A 10,975-nucleotide genomic window follows, 5' to 3' on the forward strand; every position below is an offset into this window, starting at 1 on the left:
CCGTCAACCTTTATAGACAAATTATACTTATATCAAGTCCAAATATCCACTTATATCAAGACAAATCAACTTGTATAACAACAATTCAGAGAACAACACTCGCAGCACAATTAGTAGGTATAACCTGTAATATTTGATCAGTAACATTAACTATGATCGGTACACAATAGTTACTGTTCAAATTTAATCATTTACCTATTATACAGTACAGCATTAATTTACCACAAAATTACTGGCAAAATACTGTATTTAAGTTGAACTGAACCCCCTCCCCCCTAAAAATACCCCATTTGTTGGTACAGTTCCTGCCTTTTCCAGTATTGTATTTTTAAAACGTATATACAGTACACTCGCACCGAGCGCGAGGTGGCCGACGGGAAGTGTCTGGAACCCCTCCGTGCCAGCAAGCTGGGGCCGAGGCAGGCATTGCATGGTATGTCTGGCAGCGTAGGAAGACTAGAGGAAAAGCCAGTCAGCCAGCATTAAAAGAGTTCACCAGTTGCCCTCATATTAACACAATTACCAAGATTTAAAATCGTGTAAAGTACCTTAGTATGAAATTTAAACTACTTTCTTACAAATCCTGGAGACTAAGGGATTTAGGTCAAGCTTATTTTTGGAAAAATCAATATTTTGACAACGTGAAAACTAACTTCTTCGTATCGTAAAGATGGTCTACATATTTAAGAATACCCTGTATCTATAAAGGCTTTTTAAAACCTACAAACAAAGCATACTTTAAATATGTAATTATTTCAAAATAAGTTAACAATTACTCTAATTTTTTTTTAAAGGTGAACAAATCCTTAAACAAAACTAAAACCACAACGACAGCTACAGTACTGTAGGCCTACTTTAAGTTATAGCAGAATGTTTCCGATTTTGTGCAACAACAGTTCCGTTAACAGAAACTAACAGTCTTGTGTACTCGTCTTCACGGTCCTCGAAAGAATAATATTGTAACTAAAAATTAAGTAATGTAGTCTTTGTACAACTGTAATGCAATAAAATAAGAACACACATCTACAGTACGTCTCTATAGCCAAAATATATACCAAATCTTGTGAAGTACGTCCGAATAAACACTTAAAATATTTAACATTAAATCTTCGTGAACATGAAATTAACCACAATTAACACATACCGCATAGGAACAGGGTTGCCACATGTACGACAAGCTTCACGGCCAAATCTTTTTGGATGGAAAGCACAAAGATATTTTTGCAATCCACACAAAATAAAAATCTCCCCCACAATATGCACTTAAAATGTCGCAATCAAACAAAATTTTCACTTATAATTAAGAGCCCAATAATTACATAAACATAATATCTGTAATCTACAGTGAAGATTTACCATAAACTCAAATGGTGGTGGAGCATGATAATGGTGGAGTCCAGTTCGTCACCGTCCCCTGGTTCTTCCTTCTCGTACGTGATTGCAGAGTTAAATAGCTCCACCATGTGTGGTGTTACTTTCAAATCTGCAACATTTTCCTTGGAACTGGAGCATTTTCACTTCCATCACTGGCTATACTAACACAGACGAATTTTTCTTCCCATAATTTGTTATATTTTCTACCACTGTCGTAAGACACTTTGCAAAAACTAATCATTTTGAAAACTATCAATCAGAATTTCAGAAAGTAACTCAGATGGCTTTGTAAACTATAAAGCAGGGGTTCTCAACCAGGGGGAATTTCCCCCCTCAGGTTTTCAGAGACGGGGGAAAACTGATACTAATATGGAAATAATAAAGGATTTTCAGTATTATATGCATATTATTTGGAATGCACTTTTTGAGGCAGACAATCTTGGAAAGGAGGGGGGAATGACATTCTGACATATGGTGAAAAGAGTGCATGAGGCAAACAAGGTTGAGAACCACTGCTATAAAGCTTAACCCATATGCTGGACACGTTCAGTCTGAACAACTCAAATATGAGAACTAACAACTAAGGCAGTAACTAGTAAGGACAGTCACCTTTCAATTGAGAAATTTGAAAATCTGTTAGACATGTCTTCAAAATCCACTAGATGAGGTATTAACACAAAATTCGGCCAAATAGTTTGGCCGTGACCAACCACTTTCCACGGCCGAAGTAGAAAAATTTGACAACTAGTCTTAGCGAGTCCCAGAGATAACCGATTCGAGTAAGTGACAGCAACAACGTCGTGGACCCCCCTCCTTCCCACCCACCGCACACCACTTCGTCCGAATGATTAACTATAATACAAACTTCATCGTATATACAAATTTAAACTATACACACTTTGGCTTCTACATTAGATATAATTACTTTGCCTAAACTACTATTCATGTAGCCTTACCACAGTAGCAGTATAAAATCTAACCTTACATGAGCCACTCTTTCTATAACAAATAAATATCCATTCTTGAAACTTATGAATACAACAAATTTTGCTCATAATTCTCTTCCAACAGGTTATGCAAGTCAGGAATATTGTACAACAATAGTTATGCTCACCTGTATAAGACTTCAGCCAATGTCAAATAGCCAAGAATGCTCTTACTGAAATAAAAAATAAAAACGTCAACATTTATAGAAAAATTATTAAAATTTACCCTTGTACAAGACTTTCTTTTTTCCCCAAAAATGTATCGCAAATTACCCTTCGTCTAATGCGCCGTACGCGTAGGTGACTAGCTAGCAAGTCTGAGACGAGCAGTAGTCTACTAAGCACAAACATTACGTTCCTAATATTACTGAAAAACAAACAAAATTATCACAAACTTACGGCAAATTGGACGAAGATGTAAATAATGGCTTAAAAGCAGAGGGAACCTCACAGTATTCACCAATAAAACTATTTCTTTTTAACTATGGTAAATTTAATTTATGCTCACCTGTATATTGTATATAAAGGCTTCAGCCAAGGTCAAATATCCTACAAAGGTCATCCACCTCCCACTCAAATCTGAAATAAGTCATTAAACCGTCAACCTTTATAGACAAATTATACTTATATCAAGTCCAAATATCCACTTATATCAAGACAAATCAACTTGTATAACAACAATTCAGAGAACAACACTCGCAGCACAATTAGTAGGTATAACCTGTAATATTTGATCACTAACATTAACTATGATCGGTACACAATAGTTACTGTTCAAGTTTAATCATTTACCTATTATACAGTACAGCATTAATTTAGCACAAAATTACTGGCAAAATACTATATTTAAGTTGAACTGAACCCCCTCCCCCCTAAAAATACCCCATTTGTTGGTACAGTTCCTGCCTTTTCCAGTATTGTATTTTTAAAACGTATATACACTCGCACCGAGCGCGAGGTGGCCGACGGGAAGTGATATTGCAAGTGTCTCGAACCCCTCCGTGCCAGCAAGCTGGGGCCGAGGCAGGCATTGCATGGTATGTCTGGCAGCGTAGGAAGACTAGAGGAAAAGCCAGTCAGCCAGCATTAAAAGAGTTCACCAGTTGCCCTCATATTAACACAATTACCAAGATTTAAAATCGTGTAAAGTACCTTAGTATGAAATTTAAACTACTTTCTTACAAATGCTGGAGACTAAGGGATTTAGGTCAAGCTTATTTTTGGAAAAATCAATATTTTGACAACGTGAAAACTAACTTCTTCGTATCGTAAAGATGGTCTACATATTTAAGAATACCCTGTATCTATAAAGGCTTTTTAAAACCTACAAGCAAAGCATACTTTAAATATGTAATTATTTCAAAATAAGTTAACAATTACTCTATTTTTTTTTTAAAGGTGAACAAATCCTTAAACAAAACTAAAACCACAACGACAGCTACAGTACTGTAGGCCTACTATAAGTTATAGCAGAATGTTTCCGATTTTGTGCAACAACAGTTCCGTTAACGGAAACTAACAGTCTTGTGTACTCGTCTTCACGGTCCTCGAATGAATAATATTGTAACTAAAAATTAAGTAATGTAGTCTTTGTACAACTGTAATGCAATAAAATAAGAACACACATCTACAGTACGTCTCTATAGCCAAAATATATACCAAATCTTGTGAAGTACGTCCGAATAAACACTTAACATATTTAACATTAAATCTTCGTGAACATGAAATTAACCACAATTAACACATACCGCATAGGAACAGGGTTGCCACATGTACGACAAGCTTCACGGCCAAATCTTTTTGGATGGAAAGCACCAAGATATTTTTGCAATCCACACAAAATAAAAATATCCCCCACAATATGCACTTAAAATGTCGCAATCAAACAAAATTTTCACTTATAATTCAGAGCCCAATAATTACATAAACATAATATCTGTAATCTACAGTGAAGATTTACCATAAACTCAAATGGTGGTGGAGCATGATAATGGTGGAGTCCAGTTCGTCACCGTCCCCTGGTTCTTCCTTCTCGTACGTGATTGCAGAGTTAAATAGCTCCACCATGTGTGGTGTTACTTTCAAATCTGCAACATTTTCCTTGGAACTGGAGCATTTTCACTTCCATCACTGGCTATACTAACACAGACGAATTTTTCTTCCCATAATTTGTTATATTTTCTACCACTGTCGTAAGACACTTTGCAAAAACTAATCATTTTGAAAACTATCAATCAGAATTTCAGAAAGTAACTCAGATGGCTTTGTAAACTATAAAGCAGGGGTTCTCAACCAGGGTGAATTTCCCCCCTCAGGTTTTCAGAGACGGGGGAAAACTGATACTAATATGGAAATAATAAAGGATTTTCAGTATTATATGCATATTATTTGGAATGCAATTTTTGAGGCAGACAATCTTGGAAAGGAGGGGGGAATGACATTCTGACATATGGTGAAAAGAGTGCATGGGGCAAACAAGGTTGAGAACCACTGCTATAAAGCTTAACCCATATGCTGGACACGTTTCAATTGAGAAATTTGAAAATCTGTTAGACATGTCTTCAAAATCCACTAGATGAGGTATTAACACAAAATTCGGCCAAATAGTTTGGCCGTGACCAACCACTTTCCACGGCCGAAGTAGAAAAATTTGACAACTAGTCTTAGCGAGTCCCAGAGATAACTGATTCGAGTAAGTGACAGCAACAACGTCGTGGACCCCCCTCCTTCTTCTTCTCTTCTTCTTCACTGTAATACATCGTAACATATTAAACTATACACACTTTGGCTTCTACATTAGATATAATTACTTTGCCTAAACTACTATTCATGTAGCCTTACCACAGTAGTAGTATAAAATCTAACCTTACATGAGCCACTCTTTCTATAATAATTAAATATCCATTCTTGAAACTTATGAATACAACAAATTTTGCTCATAATTCTCTTCCAACAGGTTATGCAAGTCAGGAACATTGTACAACAATAGTTATGCTCACCTTTATAAGACTTCAGCCAATGTCAAATAGCCAAGAATGCTCTTCCACCTCCCACACACTTCTGAAATAAAAAATAAACACGTCAACATTTATAGAAAAATTATTAAAATTTGCCCTTGTACAAGACTTTCTTTTTTCCCCAAAAATGTATCGCAAATTACCCTTCGTCTAATGCGCCGTAGGCGTAGGTGACTAGCTAGCAAGTCTGAGACGAGCAGTAGTATACTAAGCACAAACATTACGTTCCTAATATTACTGAAAAACAAACAAAATTATCACAAACTTACGGCAAATTGGACGAAGATGTAAATAATGGCTTAACAGCAGAGGGAACCTCACAGTATTCACCAATAAAACTATTTCTTTTTAACTATGGTAAATTTAATTTATGCTCACCTGTATATTGTATATAAAGGCTTCAGCCAAGGTCAAATACCCTACAAAGGTCATCCACCTCCCACTCAAATCTGAAATAAGTCATTAAACCGTCAACCTTTATAGACAAATTATACTTATATCAAGTCCAAATATCCACTTATATCAGAACAAATCAACTTGTATAACAACAATTCAGAGAACAACCCTCGCAGCACAATTAGTAGGTATATAACCTGTAATATTTGATCACTAACATTAACTATGATCGGTACACAATAGTTACTGTTCAAATTTAATCATTTACCTATTATACAGTACAGCATTAATTTAGCACAAAATTACTGGCAAAATACTATATTTAAGTTGAACTGAACCCCCTCCCCCCTAAAAATACCCCATTTGTTGGTACAGTTCCTGCCTTTTCCAGTATTGTATTTTTAAAACGTATATACAGTACACTCGCACCGAGCGCGAGGTGGCCGACGGGAAGTGATATTGCAAGTGTCTCGAACCCCTCCGTGCCAGCAAGCTGGGGCCGAGGCAGGCATTGCATGGTATGTCTGGCAGCGTAGGAAGACTAGAGGAAAAGTCAGTCAGCCAGCATTAAAAGAGTTCACCAGTTGCCCTCATATTAACACAATTACCAAGATTTAAAATCGTGTAAAGTACCTTAGTATGAAATTTAAACTACTTTCTTACAAATGCTGGAGACTAAGGGATTTAGGTCAAGCTTATTTTTGGAAAAATCAATATTTTGACAACGTGAAAACTAACTTCTTCGTATCGTAAAGATGGTCTACATATTTAAGAATACCCTGTATCTATAAAGGCTTTTTAAAACCTACAAGCAAAGCATACTTTAAATATGTAATTATTTCAAAATAAGTTAACAATTACTCTATTTTTTTTTTAAAGGTGAACAAATCCTTAAACAAAACTAAAACCACAACGACAGCTACAGTACTGTAGGCCTACTTTAAGTTATAGCAGAATGTTTCCGATTTTGTGCAACAACAGTTCCGTTAACGGAAACTAACAGTCTTGTGTACTCGTCTTCACGGTCCTCGAATGAATAATATTGTAACTAAAAATTAAGTAATGTAGTCTTTGTACAACTGTAATGCAATAAAATAAGAACACACATCTACAGTACGTCTCTATAGCCAAAATATATACCAAATCTTGTGAAGTACGTCCGAATAAACACTTAAAATATTTAACATTAAATCTTCGTGAACATGAAATTAACCACAATTAACACATACCGCATAGGAACAGGGTTGCCACATGTACGACAAGCTTCACGGCCAAATCTTTTTGGATGGAAAGCACAAAGATATTTTGCAATCCACACAAAATAAAAATCTCCCCCACAATATGCACTTAAAATGTCGCAATCAAACAAAATTTTCACTTATAATTCAGAGCCCAATAATTACATAAACATAATATCTGTAATCTACAGTGAAGATTTACCGTAAACTCAAATGGTGGTGGAGCATGATAATGGTGGAGTCCAGTTCGTCACCGTCCCCTGGTTCTTCCTTCTCGTACGTGATTGCAGAGTTAAATAGCTCCACCATGTGTGGTGTTACTTTCAAATCTGCAACATTTTCCTTGGAACTGGAGCATTTTCACTTCCATCACTGGCTATACTAACACAGACGAATTTTTCTTCCCATAATTTGTTATATTTTCTACCACTGTCGTAAGACACTTTGCAAAAACTAATCATTTTGAAAACTATCAATCAGAATTTCAGAAAGTAACTCAGATGGCTTTGTAAACTATAAAGCAGGGGTTCTCAACCAGGGTGAATTTCCCCCCTCAGGTTTTCAGAGACGGGGGAAAACTGATACTAATATGGAAATAATAAAGGATTTTCAGTATTATATGCATATTATTTGGAATGCAATTTTTGAGGCAGACAATCTTGGAAAGGAGGGGGGAATGACATTCTGACATATGGTGAAAAGAGTGCATGGGGCAAACAAGGTTGAGAACCACTGCTATAAAGCTTAACCCATATGCTGGACACGTTTCAATTGAGAAATTTGAAAATCTGTTAGACATGTCTTCAAAATCCACTAGATGAGGTATTAACACAAAATTCGGCCAAATAGTTTGGCCGTGACCAACCACTTTCCACGGCCGAAGTAGAAAAATTTGACAACTAGTCTTAGCGAGTCCCAGAGATAACTGATTCGAGTAAGTGACAGCAACAACGTCGTGGACCCCCCTCCTTCTTCTTCTTCACTGTAATACATCGTAACATATTAAACTATACACACTTTGGCTTCTACATTAGATATAATTACTTTGCCTAAACTACTATTCATGTAGCCTTACCACAGTAGTAGTATAAAATCTAACCTTACATGAGCCACTCTTTCTATAATAATTAAATATCCATTCTTGAAACTTATGAATACAACAAATTTTGCTCATAATTCTCTTCCAACAGGTTATGCAAGTCAGGAACATTGTACAACAATAGTTATGCTCACCTTTATAAGACTTCAGCCAATGTCAAATAGCCAAGAATGCTCTTCCACCTCCCACACACTTCTGAAATAAAAAATAAACACGTCAACATTTATAGAAAAATTATTAAAATTTACCCTTGTACAAGACTTTCTTTTTTCCCCAAAAATGTATCGCAAATTACCCTTCGTCTAATGCGCCGTACGCGTAGGTGACTAGCTAGCAAGTCTGAGACGAGCAGTAGTCTACTAAGCACAAACATTACGTTCCTAATATTACTGAAAAACAAACAAAATTATCACAAACTTACGGCAAATTGGACGAAGATGTAAATAATGGCTTAAAAGCAGAGGGAACCTCACAGTATTCACCAATAAAACTATTTCTTTTTAACTATGGTAAATTTAATTTATGCTCACCTGTATATTGTATATAAAGGCTTCAGCCAAGGTCAAATACCCTACAAAGGTCATCCACCTCCCACTCAAATCTGAAATAAGTCATTAAACCGTCAACCTTTATAGACCAATTATACTTATATCAAGTCCAAATATCCACTTATATCAGAACAAATCAACTTGTATAACAACAATTCAGAGAACAACCCTCACAGCACAATTAGTAGGTATAACCTGTAATATTTGATCACTAACATTAACTATGATCGGTACACAATAGTTACTGTTCAAATTTAATCATTTACCTATTATACAGTACAGCATTAATTTAGCACAAAATTACTGGCAAAATACTATATTTAAGTTGAACTGAACCCCCTCCCCCCTAAAAATACCCCATTTGTTGGTACAGTTCCTGCCTTTTCCAGTATTGTATTTTTAAAACGTATATACACTCGCACCGAGCGCGAGGTGGCCGACGGGAAGTGATATTGCAAGTGTCTCGAACCCCTCCGTGCCAGCAAGCTGGGGCCGAGGCAGGCATTGCATGGTATGTCTGGCAGCGTAGGAAGACTAGAGGAAAAGTCAGTCAGCCAGCATTAAAAGAGTTCACCAGTTGCCCTCATATTAACACAATTACCAAGATTTAAAATCGTGTAAAGTACCTTAGTATGAAATTTAAACTACTTTCTTACAAATGCTGGAGACTAAGGGATTTAGGTCAAGCTTATTTTTGGAAAAATCAATATTTTGACAACGTGAAAACTAACTTCTTCGTATCGTAAAGATGGTCTACATATTTAAGAATACCCTGTATCTATAAAGGCTTTTTAAAACCTACAAGCAAAGCATACTTTAAATATGTAATTATTTCAAAGTAAGTTAACAATTACTCTATTTTTTTTTTTAAAGGTGAACAAATCCTTAAACAAAACTAAAACCACAACGACAGCTACAGTACTGTAGGCCTACTATATAAGTTATGGCAGAATGTTTCCGTTTTAACGACAACAGTTCCGTTAGCGAAACTAACAGTCTCGATGTGCACCAATATTACGGTCCTCGAATGAATAATATTGTAACTAAGAATTAAGTAATGTAGTCTTTGTGCAACTGTAATGCAATAAAATAAGAACACATCGGTATCTACAATAAAATATACCAAATCTTACGTCATCCGAATAAACACTTGAAATATTTAACATTATTAAATCTTCGTGAACATAAATTAACCACAATTAACTTTTACGCATGGGAACAGGGTTGCCATGTCACGACAAGCTTCGCAAATCTTTTTGAATGGAAAGCACAAGGCTATTTTTGCAATCCACACAAAATAAAAGTATCCCCTACAATATCCACTTAAAATGTCGTAATATAACCAAATTTTCACTTAGAATTGAGAGCCCAATGATTACATAAACATAATACCTATAATCTACAGTGAAGATTTACCTTAATCTGAAATGGTGGTGGAGCATGATAATGGTGAGTCAGTTAAGTCACCGTCCCTAGTTCTTCCTTCACTAAATGCATTGATTGCAGGTTAAACAGCTCCACCATGTGTGGTGTGCTTTTCCGTCTACATGACTTACCACTTTGGAACTGGAGCATTTCCTTCATCACAGGCTATACCTAACACAGACGAATTTTTCTTCCCATAATTTGTTATATTTTCTACCACTGTCGTAAGACACTTTGCAAAAACTAATCATTTTGAAAACTATCAATCAGAATTTCAGAAAGTAACTCAGATGGCTTTGTAAACTATAAAGCAGGGGTTCTCAACCAGGGGGAATTTCCCCCCTCAGGTTTTCAGAGACGGGGGAAAACTGATACTAATATGGAAATAATAAAGGATTTTCAGTATTATATGCATATTATTTGGAATGCACTTTTTGAGGCAGACAATCTTGGAAAGGAGGGGGGAATGACATTCTGACATATGGTGAAAAGAGTGCATGAGGCAAACAAGGTTGAGAACCACTGCTATAAAGCTTAACCCATATGCTGGACACGTTCAGTGAAGTGCAATCTGTTAGACATGTCTTCAAAATCCACTAGATGAGGTATTAACACAAAATTCGGCCAAATAGTTTGGCCGTGACCAACCACTTTCCACGGCCGAAGTAGAAAAATTTGACAACTAGTCTTAGCGAGTCCCAGAGATAACTGATTCGAGTAAGTGACAGCAACAACGTCGTGGACCCCCCTCCTTCTTCTTCTTCTTCTTCTTCACTGTAATACATCGTAACATATTAAACTATACACACTTTGGCTTCTACATTAGATATAATTACTTTGCCTAAACTACTATTCATGTAGCCTTACCACAGTAGTAGTATAAAATCTAACC

At 36.1% G+C, this 10,975-nt stretch overlaps 1 long non-coding RNA gene across 14 annotated transcripts; it reads right to left on the reverse strand.

The window, feature by feature from the left end:
- Window positions 1-2,744: 2,744 nt before the first annotated feature.
- On the reverse strand, window positions 2,745-10,874 carry LOC121871930. Of its 14 annotated transcripts, none has more exons than XR_006089997.1 (14): window positions 10,732-10,873; window positions 8,641-8,711; window positions 8,245-8,305; window positions 8,025-8,027; window positions 7,877-7,993; window positions 7,214-7,464; window positions 7,003-7,050; window positions 5,756-5,826; window positions 5,360-5,420; window positions 5,140-5,142; window positions 4,984-5,097; window positions 4,321-4,702; window positions 4,109-4,156; window positions 2,750-2,939 (listed from the first exon to the last, which is right to left on the reverse strand). It is a non-coding gene; the product is annotated as an uncharacterized LOC121871930 (long non-coding RNA). The 14 variants fall into 14 exon arrangements; XR_006089996.1 differs by having other exon boundaries at window positions 2,751-2,939; window positions 4,321-4,571; window positions 7,214-7,595; XR_006089987.1 differs by having other exon boundaries at window positions 2,752-2,939; window positions 7,214-7,595.
- Between the last annotated feature and the right edge of the window lie 101 nt (window positions 10,875-10,975).

This window comes from Homarus americanus, unplaced genomic scaffold, assembly GCF_018991925.1.
Source record: "Homarus americanus isolate GMGI-L3 unplaced genomic scaffold, GMGI_Hamer_2.0 scaffold5620, whole genome shotgun sequence".
In the NCBI taxonomy this organism is placed as follows: Eukaryota; Metazoa; Arthropoda; class Malacostraca; order Decapoda; family Nephropidae; genus Homarus; species Homarus americanus.